This window comes from Typopeltis vanoorti, chromosome 1 (genome assembly GCF_054136105.1).
Source record: "Typopeltis vanoorti isolate ZY-2024b chromosome 1, IOZ_Tvanoo_1.0, whole genome shotgun sequence".
Lineage (NCBI taxonomy): Eukaryota > Metazoa > Arthropoda > Arachnida > Uropygi > Thelyphonidae > Typopeltis > Typopeltis vanoorti.
Window position 1 is genome coordinate 8,178,119 of NC_143549.1, and position 12,071 is coordinate 8,190,189.

At 36.1% G+C, this 12,071-nt stretch overlaps 1 protein-coding gene across 3 annotated transcripts in view; it reads right to left on the minus strand.

Moving 5' to 3' along the window:
• Nucleotides 1-10,016, minus strand: part of LOC150109764 (cyclic AMP-responsive element-binding protein 1-like) — a 341,490-nt gene extending 331,474 nt beyond the window's left edge. For 2 of the 3 annotated variants that reach the window (XM_090408798.1, XM_090408686.1), the window contains exon 1: nucleotides 9,676-9,757. The gene's annotated coding sequence lies outside the window, so the exon portion shown is untranslated. Of the gene's footprint in view, nucleotides 1-9,675 lie in introns of all 3 variants that reach the window. The other variant, XM_090408762.1, reaches the window with a different exon arrangement.
• Between the last annotated feature and the right edge of the window lie 2,055 nt (nucleotides 10,017-12,071).

Consider the following 12,071-nt stretch of genomic DNA (forward strand, 5'->3'; position numbering starts at 1 on the left):
TACAACTCTCTGATATCTATCAGACAACCAGTTTCCAATCCAATCTACTATCTTCTGCAAATCCATTTACTTACTTAACTTACTTAATCCTCTTCACTCCATCTGGGAGCATAGGTCTTTCACCACCATTTTCCACCAGACTGTTTTTTGCTTCTGCTTTTATTTGGTTCCAGTTTTTATTAATATTTGTTATTTCTTTCAGTATTGTTCTTTTCCATTTATCTCTTTTACCCTGTGGGTTCCAATCTAGAGCCTGTTTTACTATTATTTTATCTTCTTTCCTCAACACATGCCCCAACCATCTTCATTTCCTTTCAGGTATCTTTTGCAATATCGGTTTCTGGTTTGTTCTCTGCTATAGTTCTTTGTTTGATATTTGTTTTGGCCAATATTATTCTTAAGCACTTGTTTAGGAAGACCAGGACAGTGTTAACTATCTTTTTGTTTAACATCCATTTCTGATCCATACATTAGCATTGCCTTTACATTTGAGTTAAATATTCTCATTTTAGTTTTTATAGACAAATTCTTGTTTTTCCAAATATTTCTAAGTTGGTTGAAAGCTGAATAAGCCAGCTGTTTCCTTCTATTTATATCTTCAGTAGTTCCTCCTTTTATTGATACTATTGAACCAAGGTATATAAACTGTTCTACTTCTTTAAGCGGTGTTTTCTTCTATTGTTATTTGTTTATTTTGCTTTGCATTTATTTTCATTAACATCGTTTTATTTTTATTTATCCTAAGACCAACTTTTTTGGCTGTTTCTACAAGTGTTGTTGTTTTTTGTTCTATAAAGTAAGCAGATATCATCTGCAAAATCTAGATCGTGGAGTTGGTTTTGAAGTAACCATTGTAATCCTATATTTCCATGAGATACTTTTCTCATCACCCAGTCTATGACAATTAAAAACATAGTAGGGGAGAGTATATGATCTTGCCTTACTCCTGTCTTTGTTTTAAATGGTTCTGAGAGGGTATTTCCATGTATTACTTTAATTTCAAAATCTTCATACATTTTTTAAATTATTCTTATTATTTTTCTGGGAGTCCATAATGTCTAAGTAATTTCCATAGGGAAGATCTGTTTATACTGTCAAAGGCTTGTTCAAAATCGATAAAATTTAAACATAAGCTTGCCTGCCATTCCAATGATTGTTCTATGATAATTCGTAAAGTAGCAACGTGGTCGGTGCATGATCTATTGGCTCTTAATCCTGCCTGTTCTGGTCTTAGTTGTTTTTCTATTTCTATTTTGATTCTTTCTAGTATTATCCTTGCTAGTATTTTACTTATAACACTCAGCAATGTTATACCTCTCCAATTTTTGAATTCAGATAGGCTCCCTTTTTTGGGTAATTTAACTAGTAATCCAGTATTCCATTTTTTAGGCAACTCTTCTTTCTGCCATATCTCATTTAGTAAGGGATAGAATATCTCTGCTATAAGTTTTGGATTTGCTTTTAGTATATCACCTGGTATGTTGTCCTCCCGGTGCTTTACCTGTTTTGATCTGGGTTATTGCTTTTGTGATTTCTATTTTTGTTATTTCGTTCAAATTTATATCTAATGATGCATTTTGTTCATTTAATTCTAGGCTCTGGTCACCATCAGTCATTTCTTGAAATTTCTCTGAGAAGAATTCCACCCATCTATTTATCTGTTCTTTTTCATTTAATAATAGTTTTCCTTCTTTACTGTCTATAGGAACTATCCATTTGTTTCTTTTTCCACTTAATTTCCTTGTAATATCATATAACTTTCTAGTATCATTTATATATGCAGCATCCTCTGCCTTTTGTGCTAGATTCTCTATATATATTTAGATGGGACGCTGCATACCCCATGGGAGGAGTTATACCGGAGGAAGTAGGGGAGACGAGATCTGGGATTGATGACTGATAGAAACCTGAAATTTAGGGGACATATTGCAAAGGTGGTGAAGGTAACACAGAGGATTGCTGCAATAATGAGAAGGACACTGACCTGCAGAGATAAAAGGATTATCATTCTGTTGTATAAGTCTCTGATCAGACCACACACATAGATTATTGTTCTCAGATTAGGTCCCCAATATTTGAAAAGGATAAATTAACTATGGAAAGGATACAAAGGCTGATAACAATGATGGTTTCAGGACTGTACCATGTTAGTTATGAGGATCGGCTGAGGGAATGTGGACTGCAGAGTTTAGTGGATAGAAGAAGGAGAGGTGATATGATTGAGACTTTTAAACTGTTGAGAGGTGGTTACAGGGTTGACACTGGGGAGTTCTTTCGCTTAGTTGAACAGTGGGAAGGGATGACAAGAGGCCATCCCTGGAAGTTACGAAAAGAAACTGTTTGCAAGAGGGTGAGGAGTGATTTCTGGTTTCTTTGCATGGAGGGTGGTTGAACCATGGAATGCATTGCCTGATGGAGTGGTGAGAGCGAGAACAGTCAATGAGTTTAAGGAGTGGTATGATAGACTTGTGTTTCTCAAAGGGGGGGGATCTCCCCTCGATGAGTCTTGATAGACTGTGTTTCTTAGGAAGGACCTCCCATGATGAGTCTTTTGACTCCATGAAAGCCTGAATAATAATAATAATAATAATTTCTTGCCCTTTTTTATTTCTTTGTTAATTGCTCTATATCTTTCTGCTTGTTCTTGTTCAACATTTTCACAATCTGTAAGTTTTTCTTTTATTCTATCTCTCTCCTCTATTTTTAATTTGATATTTTCTGATATCCATTCTTTGTCTGTATTAGTTCAAAATCTCAATATCTTTTCTGATGTGCTTATTAGTATGTCTTTAATCTTAGTCCATTTTTCCTCTATGTTATCTCCTTCTATGTTATCTTCCTCTATGTTATCTTTTTTCGAGTTTATTCCATTTATCCTGTAGAATTGTTATAAATTTATTTCTAATCTCTTTGTTTTTGAGGTTTTCAATTCTAAACCTCTTCTTATTGTGCACAGTTTGTTTATTTTTAAATATTTATACTTTTATGTTAGCTGATAGGAGAAAGTGATCTGAATGTGCCTCGGCTCCTTTTTTAACTCTGACATCCAGGAGTGATTTCCTCGAATTCTTTGATATAAGTACATGGTCTATTTGGTTCTTTGTCTTTCTGTCTGGTGCTATCCATGTCATGTATTTTTTTATGTTGGAAGAGACTCCCTCCTATTACAAGCTGATTGAACATACAAAAATCTATAAGTAACTCTCCATTTTCATTTATTTCTCCTTCTGCATACTTTCCCATAACAGTTTCTTTATTAGTATTATCATTTCCAACCTTAGCATTAAAGTCTCCAATTATTAGTTGCATATCCTTTTTATTTCTATACTTCTCTGTAACATGCTATAAAAAATATCCTTTTCTTCCTGGATTGCATCATTTGTTGGTGTTATTGCGATGTTCTGCTTTCCGGCTTTAATCTAGAGTTTAGTATTCTTTTGGATATTGGGTTCCACTCCATGAGTGCACCATGAACTTTCTTTGTCATCATTAGTACAACTCCCTTTGTGTGGTCATTCGTATTTTGGTTCCCAGAGTAGATTAAGTAGTGACCAGAGTTTCATTTGATTTTTCTGGTTTCTTTGCATGGAGGGTGGTTGAACCATGGAATGCATTGCCTGATGGAGTGGTGAGAGCGAGAACAGTCAATGAGTTTAAGGAGTGGTATGATAGACTTGTGTTTCTCAAAGGGGGGGGGGTATCTCCCCTCGATGAGTCTTGATAGACTGTGTTTCTTAGGAAGGACCTCCCATGATGAGTCTTTTGACTCCATGAAAGCCTGAATAATAATAATAATAATAATTTCCTTTTATAATTTCTTGCCCTTTTTTATTTCTTTGTTAATTGCTCTATATCTTTCTGCTTGTTCTTGTTCAACATTTTCACAATCTGTAAGTTTCTCTTTTATTCTATCTCTCTCCTCTATTTTTAATTTGATGTTTTCTGATATCCATTCTTTGTCTGTATTAGTTCAAAATCTCAATATCTTTTCTGATGTGCTTATTAGTATGTCTTTAATCTTAGTCCATTTTTCCTCTATGTTATCTCCTTCTATGTTATCTTCCTCTATGTTATCTTTTTTCGAGTTTATTCCATTTATCCTGTAGAATTGTTATAAATTTATTTCTAATCTCTTTGTTTTTGAGGTTTTCAATTCTAAACCTCTTCTTATTGTGCACAGTTTGTTTATTTTTAAATATTTATACTTTTATGTTAGCTGATAGGAGAAAGTGATCTGAATGTGCCTCGGCTCCTCTTTTAACTCTGACATCCAGGAGTGATTTCCTCGAATTCTTTGATATAAGTACATGGTCTATTTGGTTCTTTGTCTTTCTGTCTGGTGCTATCCATGTCATGTATTTTTTTATGTTGGAAGAGACTCCCTCCTATTACAAGCTGATTGAACATACAAAAATCTATAAGTAACTCTCCATTTTCATTTATTTCTCCTTCTGCATACTTTCCCATAACAGTTTCTTTATTAGTATTATCATTTCCAACCTTAGCATTAAAGTCTCCAATTATTAGTTGCATATCCTTTTTATTTCTATACTTCTCTGTAACATGCTATAAAAAATATCCTTTTCTTCCTGGATTGCATCATTTGTTGGTGTTATTGCGATGTTCTGCTTTCCGGCTTTAATCTAGAGTTTAGTATTCTTTCGGATATTGGGTTCCACTCCATGAGTGCACCATGAACTTTCTTTGTCATCATTAGTACAACTCCCTTTGTGTGGTCATTCGTATTTTGGTTCCCAGAGTAGATTAAGTAGTGACCAGTTTCATTCGATTTTTCCAGTTCCTATCCATCTCATTTCGCTTAATCCCATTATTTCTAATCTGTATTTTTCTAGGACTCTTGAGACTTGATATGTCTTCCCAGTTTCAAACATGGTTCTAACATTCCAACATCCCAATATAAGCTTGTCTTTTGGTAAGATGTCTGTCACTTTCTTCTGCATCTCTGCTTCCCCAGAAGGGCTTTCACAGAGGTGCCTCATGTTCGTGGTAGTTTGTGTTCTATTTTCTTCATCCAGTATCACATTTTGGAAGGTTTCAGTTTGCATAGCAAAAATTTTTTTCTGAGACTGGGTTGCTAGCCCTGCACTCAACCCTCCCCATTTATCCGGGCTTGGGACCGGCATGTCAAGTTTTCACTAAGCATGGCTGGGTTGCAAATCCATTTACTGCAACATAAATATCAATTTATCATAAAACAGGTGATTACAATAATCTTAGAAATCAAGGCTTGGGACATTTTCATGGATAAAACGGGGTTCAATTCCCGGCTGTCACAATAATTTTGCCGGCCTGGTTGGCTGAGTGGTTAGCGTATCCACTCTCCAGCCAAAAGGCTGTGGGTTCGAATCCTGCCTTGAGCATTGATGTTTGTGATTGTCTGTGGAAATACTAGTGGTGGACGGTAGATGGCGTTGGTGTAGTTGTGGTTAGTTGTAGTTGGTGGATTGAGTGGTGGAGACAGAGAGATATAGAGTAGGTGCCCACACTTGATGAGTCTGTGGACTCTCAAGGTGTCTCGTAATAATAATAAAAGAATTGGGAGAGATCATCGATGAAACCTAATGAAGGAATATTAGCAGAAAGAGTAAGTTGTATGAGAAAGATTTCCACAATTTTGTGTAGAGTGGACAAGAATAAAATCAAATAGGAAGATGAAAAAGAGCCCTTAAGAGAGAAGTGTAGAGTGCAGTTACATGAGGAATATAAGACTTATGTTAGGAAAGAGACCAACATAGTAAGGAAAACAAAATTAGACAAGAGATTAGTCCATGAAAAATCCTAAGCAAATTTTTTTTAAGCAGTAGGAAGAGAAATGATGGTGAAAGAATGAGTGTTAGTGAAAGAATTGGATGTAACAATGTGGAAGTGCATGGGATTTCACCATGAATTTTAAGAGAATGTGCTAAGGAACTGACAGCTCGGGTCACTGGCTTTTCAATGATACTTCAGCTAAGGGGGAAAGGCATCCAAGGAGTTTAAGGAGCATAAGACAGTACCATTATATAAGGGTGGTGGTAGAAAGGAGGTGTCAAACTATATAACACATTATAGTTCTTCTGTAGTTGTCAAAATTTTTGGAGAAATTAGTGAGAGATTATCTACAGCACCGTATAGAGAAAAGTAATGTTATTTGTGAGGGTCAGTACCGATTTGATTTGTTAATTACTTCTCTTTCAGTAATCTGAGTGCCTTTTATAATAAAGTAGCAAGAGCAGTCAATGAGGAAAAGGTATATACTGTCTTTTTTTTTTTTTTAAAGACATTTAACAGAGCACCACAGGATAAGCTGATATTATAGCATGAGGCTTTAGATATTAAGTTAGTGAACTAGACTGGAGATTGGTCATGTGGTAGATACCAGGGGGTTGGGTATGAAGGTATGATGCTAAGGAAGCAAGTCACAACTATGGTTCAACAGGGCTAATACTCACTCCTGTTGAACCTACCACATAACCAATCTCCAATCCAGTTTACTAACTTGATATCTAAAGCCACATGCCATAGAGCATCATGCTATAATATTAGTTTATCCTGTGGTGACTACTGTGCCCAGATCTGGGTGCCAAGGTTTCTTCTTGATGGGGAGAAGATAGAGAGGATCCAGAGGTGAGTGACCAAGATGGTGGCTGGTCTATAGAATGAACCTTACGAGAAGATCTGTGGGTTACAGAAATTGGTTGATAGGTGGAAAAGGGTGATATGATTGAGACATTCAAACTACTGAGGAGGTTTTTACAAGATTAATTCAAAGGAAATTTTTCAGAACAGGTGTGATGGTGGTGCGAGAACTAGGAGGTATCCATGGAACTGAGCAAGAATGTAGTTAACAAGGGTGTTAGAACTAGGATTTTTACTTGGACAGTGGTGAATGTGTGGAATAACCTGTCAGAGTCTGTTGTGGATGCCATGACTGTGAATGCGTTCAAAGCAAAGTATGATAGATACTGTACAAATGCTGAATAGTTCTTGACATGATGTTTAGGGCCTCTCTCAATGAGTCTAAGGACTCTTTGTTGCCAGTAATAATAATAATATGTGTGTATGATGGTTGATTTGGGTCTCCCACAATGAGTCTCCAGACTCCATGGAGATGCTGTAAAATAATAGCACCAACGTGGCAGCTTTTCCAGAGGATTTGAAAGCTGGATTGATGACTGGAGATGTCATTTTAATGCAACTAAATGCAAGGCCTTGATAATTTGATAAATGCCAATGGAAGGAAAATAAAAATACTGTTGGTGAAAATGTACTTCTATAGTACATTTTTACCAACAGTAATGTACTTCTATAGTACATTCTATAGTACATTTCGTCCATACTGTACTTCTTTAGTACAGTATGGACGAAGAAATGGATCTTGGGGTGTTGGCTGATAAAAATTTGAAATTTATGGGACATATTGCAAATGTGGTAAAGGCAAATGAGAGAACTGCAGCAATACTGGGAAGGATGTTGACCAGCAGAAATAGAAAAGTGGTTAATCCAGTGTATAAATCCCTGATTAGACCACATCTGGATTATTGTGCTCAGACCCAGAAAAACAGGATTTAAAGAGGATAATTAACCCTATGATGCAGATATGCATAACAGAAATAATTACAGAATACAATAAAGGCCATTGCTTACTCTGTTCAAGAAATCCACCCTATATTGAAACCATGTTTTCCAAAAAAAAAAAAAAAAAAAAAAGTGTGCGAGGATGGCTAAAGAAATTAAAACAGCTTATTGTAAGTGGCTTGAGATAATAACTCCAGCTTCATTCACAGCCTGCACGGTTGCAGTCGGCGTCATCTGATCATCTGTGGTATAACTGATCGCAACTGGATGGGTAAACAAGTGGTGAATAGTAGATCACCCCTTCCCCAGATATGGAGAACAGCTACAAGCTAAGCAGGGTAAGCTGATGAATAACAGCAGTACTGCCATCAGGAACAATGGAGCAACCCTGTGGCAAGGCCTCTCAAACCACCACAGAACCTTAAGAAAGCAATGTGATATGCACACTATGCCACCATTAAATAAGCACGCCCCTGGGGAGGTACCTGAAAACCAACTGCAGTGACTGCCCGCAAGGTAAAATGCAGCTGCACAGGTGTCTGCTTCATGTCAGGAACAGCCTCTATTTTGAGGATTGATGACAGCCAGCACTGGTCCCCCCCCTTGTCTAAGAAGTAGCAAATTCTGACTAACACCTTACTTCAATGTCCAAATGCCAACAATAGTATCCTGGACACTACAAGAAGGAGCACAGAGTATCAACCACCACATGTGCCAACAGTCATGCCTTTGCTCACAAAAGCTGCAAGCACAAGTTCTGTGTTGCCATCTTTATCTCACCCAGATGTCAGTATTGCAGCAATACTAAAGATAAAGCTGACCTCTTGGCATCATTCTTCTCATTTAACTCCTGCATAGATGATGAAGGCAATTCAACTCCTGCCTTGCCTGGATGCATCACATGGCTCCTGTAGTCTTCTCTTCTAGAAGCTGGCTAGCTGATTTTTTAAATGCAATACTAGTGCAAATATACACGAGGGCCATGTCTTCAGAACAGTGGTACAAACTTTTTGGAATTTGGACAAAGGCTGCATATCTGAACAACTTTCATTAATAGTAGAATTAATGAATATTTAATTAAATTATTCGATCCATCATATCTTTACTTTGATGCAACAGCAGTCTGCAGTTTCAAATGACATGCTAACTTGAACACTCAAAATTCCTTAATATTCACTGCATTTTAACAGTTTCAGAAAATATGAACTCAAAAGAGTTTAATAAACCGACATGGATGTTGAAAACTAAATACAAACTGACTTTTCATTAAGATCAAGCAGTGACGACAACAGGATTTCTTTTTTTTTTTTTTTCAGAACCGAAACTGGTAAAGGCCATTATGATGTTTCGTAATCTGTGTGTGTGTATATTTAAAATCACATCATTCGCCTTTAACAATACTTCATGACAACTGAATAACAAGATAAAAAACTAAATAATTGGCAGTGACGAAACAACCAGCATTACAATTAATTAAACAGCACTACGACCTACTTTTCTTTTGACTACAGCAGGATAACTCGAAAAATAACTAGAACTATGTCATGTACGTTGCAGAAAGTATTATATAAAAAAAAAAAAAACTTCAATTTCAAATTGTACAGTTCTGATAAATATAATTAGTACACTTCACAAATTTTAACAATAAAGGGCTTTCATTTTTACATTTTCCTTTCCTGGTAAACTAAGGCATTTCGAAACTATAGCAAAATTAACGTGATTTGGTTTTGGCTATTTCGATGCCAGTTGTGTAATTACGTTCCTGTAACACATCTACTGAGTAAGTAAATACCATACTTTTATGTCAATAAGCGGTGACGTAATATTAATATAAAACAACACCGTCATTAATAAAAATTACTGGCGGTATGGCTTCGAAAGCTCGTTAGGAATGCACTAAATAAGCACATCCTTATGGTTTGTTGATTATATACTTTGAAGTTTAGAATGTAGCAAATGGCGTGCTACAACGTACAGTAATAGAAGGCTTGGTATCCTAAAATGATCATCTACTACTACAATTAGAATTTTGAGACGGAATGTCCAGCACAACCGAACGGCATGCTTGATTGTTATTAACCTGAGAAGAGTACTTACCAGTTACGTATTTCTCGTCACCAAGTTTGCCGCAATCCGAGTGGATAAACTGGCAGAAACGTAGCATCCACGTCAAGATACTCTGACTTCGTCACTAAAAATCTTTCCCCCCTTCATCTCCACATGAAACCATAATATTACTACGCAGGAGACTTTCAAAAAGCACTACTATTGGCTATGTTGAGTTGTTACGTTAGGCAATGATTTGTGATATCCGTAGCTATTGGCTACTCAGATGTCGTCATGTTACCTTGGTAAAGGGCGAAGTTTGTCCTAAATCATCTGAACGTAACTAAGTTGTTGCCCTTGTAAAAATACTGGGACTTTCATATCAACAGAATATGTTTAAATTAATACATTAATTTTAGAGGTGTTCAGATGACGCTCATTAAAAAACTACAGTGAGTATTAATTGCCAAATATTAGATTATATTTTAATGCGGACGTCGACAATTCATAGCAAAGCCAAACTCAAGGTTGCATTCTCTGTAAGACAGTAAATATCCTAGCGTCGATTTACACTTTTTTTCTCCCCGAAGGGAAAAAGAATAGTGTACGTGTACATTTTCACACACGTGAATACTTATTCGTAGAACTCCGAATAATAATAATTATTATTAAAAGTGGGACTTTTCACCTAATTATAAATTTTAACTGTTCCTCTAGATTCTTTTTCTCCAAATGTGGCATTATAATGCGTTATATCCCATCATTACTTCATTCATGCTTAATGAAATAGTGTTGATATCGTTAATATAGGTGGCTATGTTTAAAAATAACATTGAAAAATAATGGAAAATACGAGGTAAAAAAAAATGCAGGCGAATAACTAACATGTTGAAATAACAGCAAAAATATAACGAATTTCTGGAAAATATACATAGAAAATTTTATCTTTACATAATTCATGTTGCATTCAGTTTACAGTCAATACAGCAGTTAGAATTAGATGGGTAGTGGCCCTTCCCTTAATGTATAACATTATACATATCCGCAAGGAGATGTGTTTTGCATTATGGGAGATACTGAGATAGGACAGTTGGTAGCTTGCTCCACCTTTGCAAGGAGTCGCCCGGTGTTGTACCACTTTACCCCAATCCTGAAGATACTTTCAGGCGCAAACTTTGTTTGCACACACTTGGATAAAGGATTAAACTAAATTTATTACAGTTATAATTAGAAAATATTTCTTCCGAATATTATTGTTTTACTACTTACTGAAAAAAAAAAAAAAAAACGCATAGTGTACCTAATCTTCCTCTCCGTGTATGTTGCAGTTTTATGCGCAAATTTTAAACGCTCACATCTACCGATACATAACATGTTTCTGACCTTAAAGTTAAAATCCGGTATTTTTAAATTTTTCTCTTTCATTCATGTATCTGTAATGAATTTCATTCTACGCATATATATATATATATATATATATATATATATATATATATGCGTAGTAGAAAATGCTATCGAGTCATATCCTTTTCTCGGCTAATCCTAATGATGAAAACCAAAGTCACAAAGTCTGCTGAGAAAAATCTACTAACATCTTCCGTTGCAATGATGAACTAGAGAGAAAAATCGTGGAATCTAGAGAAATCATCTTCAATCCTGTTTATTTTAATAATAACTTGAGCTACAACCTCCCAGGTAGTCATTCAGCTGTAATCATGTACTGGCGTTCACGTGATGCTGCAAGCACACACCCTCCCAACAATGCAACAAACGAAAGAACAGCTTCAAATACAACTACAACGTTTTCATGTTAATTATGTATAGAGACTTTCTATGTTGTTCATAGTCTTTTAACCTTCAGTGTTTAGTGTTTTTTCTTTTTTCTTTTTTTTTCTAATGTCACCTGATGAAGGCTGTTACAAGCCGAAACTAGTCGTGTTTTTATATTAAAACCTTTTTACTTAAATCTCGGTTCTAGTCATTCAATTCTTTATAAAAATATTTATGTTAACCGAGTCAATGATCATTCTTTCATATATATATATATATATATATTCTTAATCACAGTTTTATTTGATGCAGCGGACACAGCTCCGTCCGTGCGGTTAGCCTAGTGGCTATGCGCTTCGCAACCATATGCCTGGGGAAGGAGTGTCCTAGGTTCGATTCCCGTCGGTGACGTGAGGAGCTGAAGGATCCTCCTCAGCCATAGCCAAGTTAGCCAGTCTTGGGCGTGGACAGCAGGGTTTTTTCCTCAGTTTATTCTGGGGTTTTTCATCCCGCAAAGCAGGCAAACTGGCCTTGAGAACTTAACACTACAGGCCATAGGATATACCCGGGTATAGGGCTGACCACCTTATTCTGTAAACGGATTGAGGTCCGATGATCAATGGACCCTCGACACCGCAAGGTAAAAGAGGGTATAAAGAAGAAGAAGAAGACACAGC